We start from the raw sequence: 16,284 nt of genomic DNA on the forward strand, positions 1-16,284 counted from the left end.
GTGGTACTGGAGAAGAGTATTGAGAGTACCATAGACTGCTAGGAAAACAAACAGATTCATCCTAGAGAGGGTTTAACCAGGCGGCTTCTTGGAGGCAAGGATTCTGAGGCTTCTTCTGACATACTTTGGCATGTTGTAAGGAGGGACCAGTCCTTGGAGAGGGATGTCATGCTTGGGAGGGTGGAGGGACAGTGCGGGAGAAGAAGGCCCTCTATGAGGTGGATTGATTCAGTGACTGGGATAATCGGGATGAGTGTATCAGAGACAGTGCAATTGGCACAGGACTGAGCAGAATTTAGGACTGTCATACATAGGGTTGCTTTGAGTCACAAGCGACTCGATGGCACATAACAACAACAACAGTCCCGGTTTACAGAAAGAAATATGTCCTCTACACTGAACGGGTGCAGTGAGAAACAGCTAATGCTGCAACGGTCCATGTGGGCATTCACCCCAGCAAGGTGGTTATCACTAAGCTAAAGCTGAACAAAGACAGAAAAAAGATCCTCTACCAGAAAGACAAATCTCGCCAAGTTGGAAAAGGGCAAATACATGGAAGAAACAATTGAGAAGATGCAGGGATAAAATACACAACTTCATTAAAAATTGAAAATGAAGAAAAAATATTTTACTTGTGTGTGATATTAATGAGACTATTTGATAATTTCTACATTCTGTTAGATTGTCTTTTTAAAAATTTCCCCCAATACACACAGATAATGGATCTCTTCCAGTCAACCATCCACGTTGTCAAGAATCCTCCAAATTTCTTGGCTTAAATGAATGAGCAAATCCAGGGCTGTATCTGTTTGCTGAAACACCTCAACTAATATCCCATCAATTCACAAAATTGATGCTTTCAATGCATCTTAAACTTCTCCAGTCCCTCCCAGGTTAGGTAGTAATTTACAGAATCATTGCTCCCACGTGCTGCATGGTATTCCATCGTGTGAATGCATCATAATTTCTCAATCCAAATATTTTTCCCAGTCTGTGGCTTCCCTTTTTACCCTGTTGCAGAAGTTTTTGGATGTGCATAGGGATTTTATTCTTAGAAGGTCCCATTTAGTTCTTATTCTTTTGCTTAATTGCCTTTTGTTTTCTTCACTTATCCAACTGAATGTTTACTCATTTGCATCTGTTTACATACTATATGATTCTGGGAGAAGGCAAACCTATAGAGACAAACCAAAAGATCAGAGGATCCCAGGAGTTCTAGAAAAGGGAGGGAGAAAGTCACAGGTGGAGCACAGGGCATTTTAGGGCAATGGAGCAATGCTTTAAGATAGAGTAATAGGGAACACATGACATTTGTCAAAACTTCCAGAACTATACAGCATGAAGAGGGAAGCTTGATGCTACTGTGGGCTCTGGTTCATAATAATACTAATGTTGCTTCGTCAATTATAACAAATATTTTGTCCTTGAAGTACAGCCAGGGTATTCCTCAAAAGCAAAAATTATAGGGGAGCGCTGGTGGCCTAGTGGCAAGGAGCTGCAACTACAATCCCAGAGGTGCACGGTTCAAATCCACCAGATGCTCTGCAGGGGAAGGAGAGACAATCTCCTCCTGTACCAGTCAGATCTGATTTGATGGTACACTCACACAAAAATAATAAAATAAAGTTTTTAAAAAAAGCAAAAATTATGAGACTTCTTGTCACACACTACGGGCAGGTTGTCAAGAGGGAGCAATCCTTGGAAAAGAATATGCCATGCTTGGAAAAGCAGACGGTCAATGAGAGAAAAGAAGGTTCTCAACAAGATGCACTGACACAGTAACTGCAAAGATGGGTTTGAGCACAGTGGAAATTGTAAGAATGAGGCAGAGATTTGTCTGATTATAAATAGGGTTTCTGAATTAGATTCAGCTAGGCAGCACCCAACATCACCAGTGCAAGATATAAGTAATAGAATAATAATAAATGACAGAAGTAGCTGTGTGTAGCTTAGGTGAACTTTACTGCACACTTTTTTTCTATATCTAAAATGGGTCTAAAGACATCTGGTAGTATAGTGGATAAATGCTCAGATACTCTTCAATATGGATTGAAGCTCAGCATCAAGAAGACAAAGATTCTCACCACTGGGCCAATTGGCAGCACCATGATGGATGGAGAGGAGACCAAGGTTGTTAACAATTACAGCTTGCTCAGCTCCACAATCAACACTCTTGCCACCAGCAGTCAGGAAAGTCAAAGATGAATTACATTAGGTGAATCTACTGTCAGGAACATTTTCAGAGTACTGAGAGAAGCAACGATGTCATTCTAGAAACTAAGGTGCACCTGATCTAATCCATGGTCTTCATGATTACGATTACTTGATATGCATCAGAGAGCCAGACAATGACTAAGGAGGATAGAAGAAAAATGATGCCTTTGAGTTGTGGTGCTGGAGAAACGTCTTGAACATACCATGGACCACCAAGAAAACAAAGAGGTCTGGACTAACTCAGTCTCACAAGGACAAATATTGTATAATGAATATAAGGACCCAAGAGGGGAGAGGGTGTGGAAGCAGAGGGATGAGGATGTGCAGGGGTGGGGGGTGGGGGCTTAATCATGAGGGTTGTACAATTTGATGGGGTGGTGAGGGAAATTAGAAGACTCTGTGCTGGAAAAAAAATGTATTTTAATTTTGTAAATAAAGTAGTGTAATTTTAAAGAAATAAAAACAAACCAAAAAAACAAGTAGGTCTGTCTTGGAGAGGATGAATCCAAGTTTCTCCTTGGAGGCTAGGATTGTGAAGCTCCATCTTACATACTTTGGGCACATGGCCAGGAGAGACCTATCCTTGGAGAAGGACATGATGCTTGGAAGGGTGGATGGACAGTGCAGGAGAGGAAGAGCCTGGATGAGATGGATTGATGCAGTAACTGGGACAATGGGGTAAGTGTATCAGAGTTAGTGAGACAGGTCCAGGCTAGGACAAGCTTCAGAGCTGTACACTATAAGTTGTACACTATAAGCTGTCACTATAAGTTGCAGTTCACTAGACTGCATGTAACAACAACCAATAAAAGGCCAATTATAACCCACCAGCCACTCTGTAGTTGACCAGTGTGGTGGTAATCTGCTTCCTTGTTGACAAAACCTCAAAGCAGACACACAATCCACCCCCCAAAAAATACCCTGACAACTCAAATTCATTGTCATTTGCGTTGATACTGACTCTCCATTGGGTTTCCCAGACTGTAAATCCCATGGGAAGAAACTACCCATCTTTCTCCCGAGGAGCAGCGGGTGGATTGGAAATGCTGAAGAAGCGTGTCCTTTGAGTTAGTACAACTGTCTATGGCCCTCTGTAATGGAATCTTTCTAGCACGACTTTGAAAATATCAAGTTGGTCTTTGGGTATTGGGTTTTTTAAAAAAGTTAAAATGTACTTATATATAATCTTAGTGCAATAAAAAAAGAGTGTGTATCAGATTTCTGGTCTACACACAGATGCATGGTAAGTGTGGGGCAATTTCCTGGGGTGTGAGAGACTGCTGTGAATAGATAAGGAAGGCTCAATCTGAGGGCTTTTGTTCTTTGAAGTTCTCTTGGCTTCCAGACCCTGGGAAAGGTCACTGGGCTGGGAGTCCGCAGACCTTGGCTGCCCTCTGGTGGTGACAACAGCAGGGACCGGAAACAAGGGATTCTTCCCTGCAGAATATACTCCTCAAACTTCCAGCAGTCACAGGTTCAGTCTATGCTGTTGGGACTCTAGGTATCCCCGCTAGCTGTCCTTAAGTCACTTTCTAGTCCTGTTGTTTTGTACCATCCAATTGGAACCGACTCATAGCCACCCCTCCGGCGGGTTTTCAGAGGCTCTGAATCACACCTTTCTCCTGTAGAACAACATCTGGTCAGGCAGGCTCAGGCACAGTAGGACAGTGTTGTTCTTATTGTTGTTGTTGTTGTTATATGCCAGCGAGTCACTTGTAACGTTAGCGACCCTACCATAGGTCTGAATACTGCCCTGTCCTGAGCCAGTCTCACTGACTCCAACACACCTACCCCATTGCCCAATTTACTGTATATCTCATCCAGGGACTTCCTCCACCCTTCTGAGTGTGATGTCCTTCTCCAAGGATCAGTCTAGAGACTGAGATGCACCTGATTCAGGCCACGATCATCTCAATGACTTGCTATGCATCAAAGAGGTGGATAATGACTAAGGATGATAGAGGAAGAACTGATGGCTTTGAGTTGTGGTGCTGGAGAAAAATCTTGAACATACCATAGATCACTAAGAAAATAAATCTTTGTCTTGAAGAGGGTAAAACCAAGCTTCTCAGGAGGACATTAACTAAGCAAAAACAGGAAACCTAACTCCCCAGAGCAGTGGTGGGTGAACAATTTTAACCATGTAAGGGAGAAATATGTTCAGCAATAACAGAAAACCAGTCCATCACCTGGGACTTGGCTGAGCAGTAACCACATAAGGAGACTTTAGCTAGCCTACGGCCTTTCTCCTTGCATATCTAACTAACCTATAGATTCTTTGTCCAATATGCTTAACTAACAAGTCATATTGTATGTAAAAACTAGCCAACAGAAAAGAGATCCCAACCAATGCCTTGGAAGTCTACATAAAGAGAGAACATTCTGCCTTCAGGGACCCTAACCCTCACGAGACTGTGGTCTCTGTCAGCGCTCCCTCCAGAAAATAAAGATTTCCTTGCTTTGCAAAAAGAGCTTGTATCTTATTCGCCGTTGCAAGAACATGGAAATAGCCCAGATGTCCAACCACAATCGAATGTGAAATTATGGTACATTCCCACAATGGAATACTACGCAGCATGCAGGAGCAATGATTTTGTAAATTATTACCTAACCTGGGAGGGACTGGAGAGCATTATGCTTGGTGAACTACCTCAGTCCTATAAGAATAAATATTATATAAAACCATTACTGTAGAATGAGTATGAAGATCCAAATGGGGGGGGAGTGGAAGCAGAGGGATGAGGATGTGTAGAGGTGGGGGGAAATTAATCATGAGGTTGCCCTTCAGGCTCCCCCATGATATGTAATGTTTTACAAATTCATTGTCTTTCAATGCTGCATAATATCCTGTTGTGTGGACATACCATAGTTTTTATATCCATTCATTTGTTAATGGACAGTTGGGTTGTTTCCATCTCTTTGATATTGTGAATAATGGAGCAATAAACATGGGTGTGCGTACACCTGTTTGAGTCATGGCTCTAGTTTCTTGAGGGTATATTCCAAGTAGTGGAATTGCTGGGTCAAATGGTATTTCTATTTCCAACTTATTGAGAAAGCAACAGATCACCTTCCGTAGTGGTGTACCTTTTTACCTTTCCACCTGCAGAGAAAAAAAGAGTTCCAATCTCTCCACCACCTCGTCAGCATTTGCTATTTGTTACGTCAGCTTTTTACAGTTCTTGGTATGAGAGGGTTGTGTATTCAGTCACGTCCTCATCTTCCGTATATGAGGACAATCTGTACACAACTGGATAAGAAACTAACCTTCTTGTAAGGTTGCGGTTTCCCCGCCCCCTTACAAATAAGAGTGTCACTTGCAGGACTGGGCGTCTCTTCTTCTCCCTGAGAAATTCTCCTCAGGAAAGGGAGGGGGCTCCTTCCTCCACATCATACACCTTGCTCTTTTTTTTTTTAAATACGATTTTTATTTTAGTTGTGATTTTAACAAAAGTTTACATAAAAGTTAGATTTTCCTTCATTCATTGTTGCACATTTTATCCCCTCTCCCTCCCTTCCCCCTCCCCAGTTCACCTTTTAAATTGTGATTTTAATGAAAATTTATAGAAAAGTTGCATTTTTCATTTATTCATTGTTGCACATTTCTCTTCCTAACCCCCTAGCTTGCTTTTTTTTTTAAATTTGGTTTTTAATATCAGTTTGCTCACAAAGTTCATGTACATTGTGTTTCACACTCTTCTTCATTCATATTGTGTTTCATACAATCATTCCCATGCATTATGTTTTCTAAAATCAATCACCATTGGACCCTGCCCATCATTACCCTGTCTTTTCAGGTCCCCGCTGGATCCTTTACCCACCCCCTCCCTCCACCCTATGGTTTTGCCCCTACCCATCCTCACCCCTCTTCTCCCACGCCTTTCCCCCTAGCACCCCTCTACATGTTTTACTAGTTACATGCCTTGTTCTTTTGAATTTCTTCACAATCCACACTTCTGATCAAGAATTTCTAAAGAAATATGTTCATTACTATTTTGAGAGTGTCTTCTCCTGCATAAATTTTCTTTTCTTGGGTTGATAAGACTTAAAGTAGTCTTTAAAGATTCCAGGCACATAATCAGAATCTCCTGTTTATTGGTACTACTCGCTTAATAAGCTTTTGAGATTTTTAGCCTTGTTTTTGCTTTTTTTCCTTCCCCTTGTTGTATAAAATCAAATCAGATCCTACTGGCAAAGGAAGAGATTGCCCCTCATTCTCCAGCAGAGCATCTAGTGAATTTGAACCACACACCTTTGGGATTGCAGTACAGCTTCTTGCCACTAGGTCACCAAAACCCCCTAATAAGCCTTTGAAATTTTAACCATACTATGCAAATAGCAAGGTTCTAAGGTTTTCACCATTCCTCAGCTTGGGTTTTGCTACTGCAATCTTTTAAGAAAGGGTATGTAAGAGCAGCACTGAATTAAATATTATAGGCAAATAAATGGTGGCTTTAGCCATGGTAGAAACAAATCTGTTCTCTAAGGAATTATTCTCACTTTTAAAAAATACATGATCTTTTACAGAGCAAGTATTGTTGCATTTTGAGTACAAGCATTGAAAGCAAGGAAAAGCACCAACAAAATGTACTGCAGAAATCAACACAAGGATAGTTAGGAATATAAAGTGAATTGCAAGTATGTGGACAGTGTACATAAGACGGTCTTACCAGTCAACAAACCTAAGCTTGTAAATTAAAGCAATCGTAAAAATAAAGACCAATAATTTGAGAGCTTGCATGAAGCCTTGTTCCACAATCTTAGGAGGAGCTGTCTAGTGCTATTATCTACTTCTTACCTCAAGGACGTTTGAACTTCAGTTTAGATCATTCTATGGGTTAAAACAGCCCAGGAATGTGCCACTCATCTAAACTGAGACAGGTAAATTCATGGTTTAACTTTCTATATTTTAACAGCAGGCAAGATGCCAATGAATACTGAATATATATTGCTAAAGAGCAAACTAATCTGTCTTGGAAGAAGTCCAATCAGGATGCTTCATAAAGGCAAGCTGGTGAAACTTGATCTCACATACTTTGGGCATGTTGTCATGAGAGGTCACTGCTTGGAAAAAAGACAACATACTAGAAAACGTAGCCTGTCAGCTGAAAGAGGAATCACAGAAGCCCAGTAACCTTCAGATATAAGCTATCAAGGGCTGGACAATGGGAAATAGGTGTAGAAGGGAGTGGGTAGGAGTATCTGGGATTCCTGGTGGATGGTGGAGCAGGGGAATAAGTGGGTCAAGACACTTGTGCCAAGGACAGGGACAACATTGAAACTAATGGTTAATTCCACAATTAGGGATGTATCTTTCACTTTTTTCTGTAAAATGCTTTTCTATCAGATACTTCTCAAAATCTGAGCATTCATTCAGATTAAGACAGACTAGGAAGAAGGATTGGCCATCCACTTCCAAAATAGCAGGCCTCTGAAAACTCTATGTACCACAGAACACATGTAGATTAACAGGGCAACTGAGGTGGAGCTTTCAAGTATGAAAATACAAAGGAAGAAGAACAATTGTAAGCAGACACTAGTAATTGGAACATGGAATGTGAGAACCATGTAAAAGAAGAAGACGGGACTAAATACAGAGAGTGGCATCCGGATTGGAGAAACACTCATCAACGATCTGTGTTTATGCAGATGACACAACCTTGTAGAGGTCAAGGAGGACTTGAAGCACTTGCTGCAGAAGATTAAAGTCTATATCTTCAGGGGAGCTCTGGTGGCCTAGTGGCAAGGAGCTGCAACTACAATCCCAGAGGCTCACGGTTTGAATCCACCAGATGCTCTGCCGGGGAAGGAGGGACAATCTCCTCCTGTACCAGTCAGATCTGATTTGACGGTACACTCACACACAAAAATAATAAAATAAAAAAATTTTAAAAAGACTGTATCTTCAATATGGATTACATCTCAGCATCAAGAAAACAAAAGTCCTCACTCCTGACTAATTGGCAATATTGTGATAGATGGAGAAAAGTTTGAAGTTGTCCATGATTTCATCTTACTTGGATCCACAATTAACATTCTTGATATCAGAAGTCAAGAAATAAAAAAATATGTTGCATTGGGAAAATCTGCTGTCAAGGACTTCTCCAAAATGCTAAAGAGCAAGGACATCAGTTAAAAGAAGACAGTGCACCTCATCTAAACCATGGTACTTTCCGTTACTTCCTATGAATCTGGAAGTTGGACAATGAATGAGGATGACAGTAGAAAAATGGATACATTTGAGTTATGGTGTTGGAGTAAAGTACTGAATATCCATCCTATGAATGACTAACAGAGTAAACATCTACTTTTTGGAGAAAGTTATATCAAGGTGTTCCTTAGAGTTTGTTGTTGTTGTTGTTGTTAAGTGCTGTCGAGTCGCAGGTGACACATAGCGACCTTATGAAGGAGAGTCCTCCACGCTTGGGTGCCTTTCATCCTCTCTCCAGATTCATAGGGTTTCCAGAGGCAAGCTATTATGGAAGTGGATGCCACTCCTCCTTCCAAGCTTGTTTTATTCGGGAAGCTCCACCCCATCTCTGTCCGCATTGGGTAACCAACCATTAACACATTTGACACATCCGTGTCACAGTGTTCAGCCTCACAGCAACCACAAGTGACCGCTGTACGGCAACTTGTACACCAGGGCTATACGACCTAGAGGAATGTCTGAACAAAAACAATGAAAGACAGGCCTGAGGGCCACGGATTAAAAGTCACCCACCTTTGGCTTGGTAGCATCGCTTTCAGTCCACTGGGCCAGCTGATATCTCTCTCTCTCTCTCGATGTTATTGTTGTTAAGTGCCGTCAAATCACAGGCGACTCATAGCGACCCTATGAAAGAGAGTCCTCGACGCTTGGGTGCCTTTCATCCCCTCTCCAGGTTCATAGGTAGGTAGGTAGGTAGGCATGGTAAAACTTTGTCTCACATACTTTGGGCATGTCGCCAGGAGTAACTAGTCTTTGGAAAAGAACTTTATGTTTGAAAAGTTGGAAGGACAAGAAAGGAAGTCCCTGGAGGAGATGGACTGTCACAGAAACTGGGGCAGTGGAGGCAAGTGTGTCAGAGACAGTGAGACTGACTCAGGAAAGGACACAGTTCAGAGCTATAAGTCACAGGCAACTTGATGGCGCATAACAACAACTTGTAATCTATAGGATATCCTGTAGTTAATATAAGGTAATTAGTGGCTAAAACAGCTGCTTTTTATATTTTAAAAGGGAAAAGAAAAAAAATGCTTTCCTGCAGGAGGGGCATCCACTTCCTAAATAACATGCCTCGGGAAACCCTATGAACTTTGATAAATGTTGATAGTTGTAGAGGGGCTTCAAGCCTTTTGTTCATTGGTTGCTATGAGTCATGCTTGACTTGTAGGCAATCAACAACAACAACATATCTTGGAAAATAGAATATGGAAATTAACCAATATTTTTATAAAAACCTTCTTCTTGTCCCAGAGGTGCGCTATTCAAATCCATCAGATGCTCTGCTGAAGAAGGAGGAACAATCTCCTCCTGTACCAGTCAGATCCAATTTGATGGTACACACATAAAAAGAATGAATAAATAAATAAAAATTTTTTAAAAACCCAACCTTCTTCTTGTTGGTATCCTACAATTCTGTGTCAATAATAATCTGATAACTTGTGCATAAGAGTTCTGAAAGTCTTGATTTAGTTCAATGACGTTCATATTGTCCTTCATAACTCTGATGTAGGCCATTTTGTTGAGATATTTTGGTCAAGTGTTTTCAAAGTAAAAATCGCCAGTGGCCAAATTCTTGTTGAAGAGTCTGCCAGTTGTTCAAATCAAATTGGGATGTTCTTGGTGTCATTGAGTTGACTGTGATTCATAGTGACCCAATGAACAACAGACCAAAATCTTATCCTATCGTGGACCATCCTCAGGATTTTCACCATACTCAAGCTCTTTGTATTATGTCAATTACACACAATTAACGTATGTAAGTTTATGAGAATAAAGACAAGTCACAGACTTGGAGAAAGCATTTACAAAACCTTTACTTTCTAAAGAACACTCACTTCCAACTCATTGCTACAGACTCAGAACTGATCATGGCTGATCCTCCAGCGGATTTTCAGAGGCTGAAAATTGTTGGGAAGACACTACTCATCTTTCTTCCTATTAGCCACTGGTGGATTTGAACCACCAGATCGGGGAGCTACCACCACTATCTCATGGTATGTGTGTATATGTTGTTGTTGTTAAGTGCCGTTGAGTCGTAGATGACTCATAGTGACCCTATGAACGAAAGTCCTGAACACTTGTATAACTTTCACCATTTCTCTAAGTTCATAAAGTTTCCAGAGGCAAGCTATTTTGGAAATGGATGCCACTCCTGCTTCCAAGCATATTTTAATCTAGGAGCTCCACCAAACACTGTCTGCCCTGAGTAACCATTATTGCATTTGACACATCAATGTCACAGTGTTTAGCATCAAAGCAACCATGAGTTACCTCTGTACAGCAAATTGACAGACCAGTGAGATATATATTTTTTCACATATATATATGTATATTCATACTCATATCTATATTATCCTTATTTTAAACATTTCAGAGATAAAATTATACTCTCAAGATTTAATAGTATACAGTAAGAATATGCTTAGGTTCGTCTAACATACTTTGCGCACGTTGCAATGAGGGACCAGCCCTTGGAGAAGGACATCATGCTTGGGAGGGTGGAGGTTCAGTGCAAGAGAGGAAGACCCTCAATGAGATGGATTACTCAGTGACTCGGGTAATGGGGTAAGTGTGTCAGAGGCAATAAGTTTAGCACAGGATAGAGCAGGGTTCTGAGTCACAAGTGACTCGATGGACACATAACAACAACAAGAAGAAGACTATCAAGTCTTTAAATGTCTGCATAGTAATAAAAACTCCCTGCATAAATAATGTGAGTTCTCTAGTTAAAGCCATTGGCTTTGATGACACTTTATTCAAAGGAAAAGTTATAGCTAAGTTAGCAATTAAAGTAATAAAATCTCAACATAAACAGAAAATACTTTGTTTAATATCAGACAAAAGCAAAGGAAGAAATAATAACATGTAAGTTTTTTTTTCCTTTTTTTTTTCTTTTCTTTTTTTATTCGCCACCTCCGCTTCTCAACACGTAAGTTTTTAACCCAAAGAAAATCAGGCACTGTCTCTAATTTTTTTAGGGGTCCCTGTGTTGTAGTGTTTGTGTATTGGTCTGCTAATCCAAGATCAGCAGTTTGGACCCACCAGCCCCTTCAAGGCAGAAAGATGGACAGTCTGCTCCTATAAAGATTTATAGGAAAAAAAAGATTTACAGGAAAACTGATGGAGGGTAGCTGTGGGTCAATGACTTCACACCAGTAGGTTTATCTATCTGTCAATAGTTTTATGCCAATAGCACAACCCTGCTTGCTGAAACAGAGGAAGACTTGCAGCGATTGTTGCAGAAGGTCAAGGACTGCAGCCTTTAATATGGACGGAAGCTCAACATCAAGAAAACAAAGATTCTCTCACCACTAGGCCAATTGTAGCTTCATAGATAGTGAAGGGACTGAGATTGTTAACTGCTTCAGTTTGCTTGGCTTCATAATCAACATTCTTGGTACCAGCAGCCAAAAAATCAAAAGACAAATTACACTGGAAAAATCTGCTGTCAGGAACCTCTCCAGAATACTGAAGAGGAACAGTGTCAGTCTGGAGACTAAGGTGTGCCTAATTCAGGCCCTGACCTTTTCAATTACGTGCTATGCATCAGAAAGCCGGACAATGACTAGGGATGATAGAAGGAGAATTGATGCCTTTGAGCTGTGGTGCTGGAGAAGAATATTGAATATACCATGGACTGCCAGGAGAACAAACAGGTTTGTCCTGGAGAGGTTGAAACCAGGTTGCTCCTTGGAGGCAAGGATTCAGAAGTTCTGTCTGACATACTTTGAACATACTGCAAGAAGGTACTAGTCCTTGGAGAGGGACATCACACTTGGGAGGGTGAAGAGACAGTACAAGAGAGGAAGACCCTCAATGAGATGGATTGACTTAGTGACTGGGTAATAGGGGTAGGTGTGTCAGAGACAGTAAGGTTGACTCATGATAGAGCCAGATTCAGAGCCATTGTCCCTATGTGTCACAGGCAACTTGATAGCACATAACAACAACAGATTTATCTTTTCCTTTACAAAAACCTCACAATTCACTTACACTGAGTTGGTTCTGGCTCATAGCAACTCTTTGTCAGGGTCCTGAGACCCTGCTGGGTAAGGAACTGCTGGGAGCTGTGGTGGCTTGTAATTAAGGAGTTCCACCGCTAACCCAAAGGCACGTGGTTCAAACGGATTAGCTGCTACACAGCAGAAAGTTGAGCAATCTCCCTCTGTGCAATTTACTGCCTCTGAAAACCCACTGGAGGGCCAGCTATGAGTCAGTTCCAACTTGACAATACGTAACAACAAAATGACACCAGGGCTTCTGTTTACAAGCAGGGATAAATCTTCAGCAGCTTTCCACAAAATTTCAAATTGTCAGGAGTGACCATACTGGTCACCGAAATGGAGATCTTAGAATGTCATGCAAACCTGGGCCGAGGTAACAGTGTGGTTAAATCTTGATTTATGTAGGGGACATTGGCAGATAATGTGAGTCAAATCTTATCTGTAAGCCAGGAAATCACTTCACTTGGCTGCTACCAAGAGCAAGAATTAGAAAAAGGAAAAGGAGAACAGGAAGAGAAAAAGTCTCACAAGAATGTTTGCTATTTTACATAAGCTTTTTTTCTCTGTATCCTCCAGAGAGGCTTCATGGTCACGTGGACAATGAAGGCTGGGGTGTTTCTCATGAGTCTGGGGTGAATGACCCTGGCCTTTGCCAACTCACAAAAGTAAATGCCAAGGACAACCAGCAGCCACAGCAAGATAAAAGAGAACTGCATAGCAACCAGTTTGGAAAGAATTGTGATGCTCTATTACATGGATTATAATTAACATTTTCCAGCTACATAATAATTTCACAAGTGACCAGCATCCACTGGAGTGAGGCATATAGGCAAGCCTCAGTTTTATTGTGCTTGACTTGAATGAGTTTTAAGAGAGACTGTATTTTTAACAGATTGAACATTTTATGTCAAACCTGAATCAGGCAAGTCTTTTAACACTATTTCCCCAATAAAAGCATGTACTCATTTCATGTCTGAGTAATGTTTTTGTAATTCCTACAATAGTCCAAAACTTTACGTAATAATAGTGCACACATTGTTGTTAGCTGCTGTTGAGTCCAGTATGACTCATACCGACACCAAAAGTTCACAAAAGATGTGAACCCTGCTCTATCCTGCACCATCCTCACACTTCCTGACACACAGAACCCATTGCAGCAGTCAATGTGTCAATCCACCTAGTTGAGGGTCTTCCTCCCCTTCACCAACCTTCTATCCTTCCTCCATCATGTCCTTCTCCAATGAATAGCCCCTCCTAGCAACATGCCCGAAGTATGTGAGGCAAAGTCTCATCTTTCCTTGTCTCCAAAGAACATTCTAGCTGCACCCTCTCCAAGACATATCTGTTTGTTCTCTTGGCCATCCATGGGATGTTCAGTGCTCTTCTCCAACATCACAGTTCAAACGTGTCGATTTTTTTTCTGTCATCCTTATTCACTGTTTAGCTCACAGATGAATCTTTGGAAAGACTATGGCCTGAATCAGATGCAGCTTAGTCCTCAAACTGGCATCATTACTCCTCAGTATTTGGAGAACTTCCTAACTGCAAATTTTCTCAGTGAAATGCACCTCCTTATTTTCTGACTGTTGGTACCAAGGATGTTATTTATGTACCCAAACAAGATAAAGCTGTTGATAATGTCAGTCTCCTCTCCATTCATCATGACACTGCCTATTGGTCCAATGGTAAAAATCTTTGTTTTCTTAATATTGAGACGCAATCCATTCTGAAGGCTACATTCCTTGATCTTCTGCAACAAGTGCTTCAAGTCCTCTTCACTTTCAGCAATCAAGGTTTTGTCATCTGCATAATGCACATTATTGATGAGACTCCCTCCGATCCTGATGCCACACTCCTCCTCATAAATCCAGCTTCTTGGATAATTTGCTCAGCATATAGATTGAATAGGTATGGAGAGAGAATACAATGCTGACTCACTCCCTTCTCCATTTTAAACCTTGCGGTGTTCCTCTGCTCTGTTCGCACAACAGCTTCTTGGTCCAGGTATAGGTTCTTCATGAGCACAATTAAGTACTCAGGGATTTCCATTCTTCTCAATGTCAGCCACAACTTAGCATGATCCACACAGTCAGATGCCTTTGCATAATCAATAAAGCATAAATACATATTCTTCTGGTATTCTTTACTTTCAGCCAAGATCCTGACATCAGCAATGATATCCCTGGTGCCATGGCCTCTTCTAAATCCTGCTTGAACTTCTAGCAGCTCTCTATTCTGTACTGTTCCAGCTGTTTTTAAATGATCTTCAGCAGTATTTTGCTTACATGTGATATTAATGATATTATTCGATAGTTTCCACATTTGGTTAGATCACTTTTCTTGGGAGTGGGAACAAATATGGACCTCTTCCAATCTATTGGCCAGACAGTTATCCTCCAAATTTCCTGGCATAAACTGGTGATTGCATCCAAGGCTGCATCTGTCAATTGAAATAAGTCAATTTGTATCCCATTGATTCCTGGGGCCTTATTTATTTGCTAATGTGTTCAATGCAGCTTCTACTTCCTCTTTCTTTACCATTGACTCCTGTTCATATGATATTTCCTGAAATATTCCTGTGTCAATCAATTCTTTCTGGTACAGTGATTCTGTGTATTCCCTCCATCTTCTTTTGATGCTTTCTGGGTCATTCAGTATATTGGCCCGTAGCATCTTTCAATACTGCGACATAAGGCTTAAATTTGTTTTATCATTCTTTCAGCTTGAGAAATGCTGAGCAAGTTCTTCCCTTTTTATTCTTCAATTCCAGCTCTCTGAACATTCCTTTATGTTCATTTGCTTTGTCCTCCTGAACTGCCCCTTTGAAATCTTCTCTTCAGTTTTTTCACTTCTTATGTTTTCCTCTTGTTTTGGCTTCTCAATGCTCCAGTGCAATCTTTACAGTCTCTTCTGACATGCATTTTGATTTTTTTCCATCCTCCTCCATTTTTGTAATTCATTGCATGCACAACTTATTATGTTGTTGTTGAATACCATTGAATCAGAATGGACTCATAGCTCACCCTCCAGTGGGTTTTCAGAGGCCGTAAATTGCATGGGAAGAAATTGTCTAATTTTCTGCCACTAGGCAGCAGGTGGATATGAAATCAATACCTAGATCAAGAAGCTGTTGTCCACATGGAAAAAGGGAACACTGTATGACTTAAAATGAGGAAGGATGTGTATCAGGGGTGTATCCGTTCTTCATACCCATTCAATCTGTTGTTGTTGTTAGATGCCATGGAGTTGAGTATGACTCATAGCGACACTATGAACAAAACGGCTGAACCCAGCCCTGTCCTGTGTTATCCTCACACTTCTTGACACACAAGAGACCATTGCGGCAGTCACCGTATCAATCCACCTAGTGTCAGGAGCTGGCTAACCTGCAAAGCAGGATCAGCAATGCCTTGTAAAAACAGCAGGACCACCTATCTTGGCTTGACCATCTGTTCTACAGTAAACAACTCCAGGAAGCAGTATGCTAATGAATAAGGAGTGACCAAAGGCCTCAGATTTCTAGGAATGTGATACTTTCTTGTTTTCCAATAGATATCATAGGATATCCCTGTGAGGGACTCCATTTTGTAACCAATATGTCATTTTAAAATGTATAAGCCTCTAGAGCAGTAAACTGAAAGCGGTGGGGGAAGGGGAAAATGAGCCCCCACCCAAACATCAGCCAATCTTGTATCACCCTGTTTTCACAGGCTTTCCCCTTTAAATAGACGGCACAGCCCAGAATCTGGGCCGTGTCATTTTCCCTGCTCTATCCGCAGGGTTTGAGCGAGGCCCGGATTCAAATCTGAAATAAATTCCCTCTTGCCCTTGCATCGGTGTCGGCTCCTTGGTGACTTG

General features: G+C 41.1%; 1 pseudogene; it reads right to left on the minus strand.

The window, feature by feature from the left end:
- LOC102865843 overlaps positions 1-4,010 on the minus strand; it is an 11,086-nt pseudogene extending 7,076 nt beyond the window's left edge.
- Between the last annotated feature and the right edge of the window lie 12,274 nt (positions 4,011-16,284).

This window comes from Elephantulus edwardii, unplaced genomic scaffold (assembly GCF_000299155.1).
Source record: "Elephantulus edwardii isolate Elephantulus edwardi_28Jun2011 unplaced genomic scaffold, EleEdw1.0 scaffold00151, whole genome shotgun sequence".
NCBI classification, from domain to species: domain Eukaryota; kingdom Metazoa; phylum Chordata; class Mammalia; order Macroscelidea; family Macroscelididae; genus Elephantulus; species Elephantulus edwardii.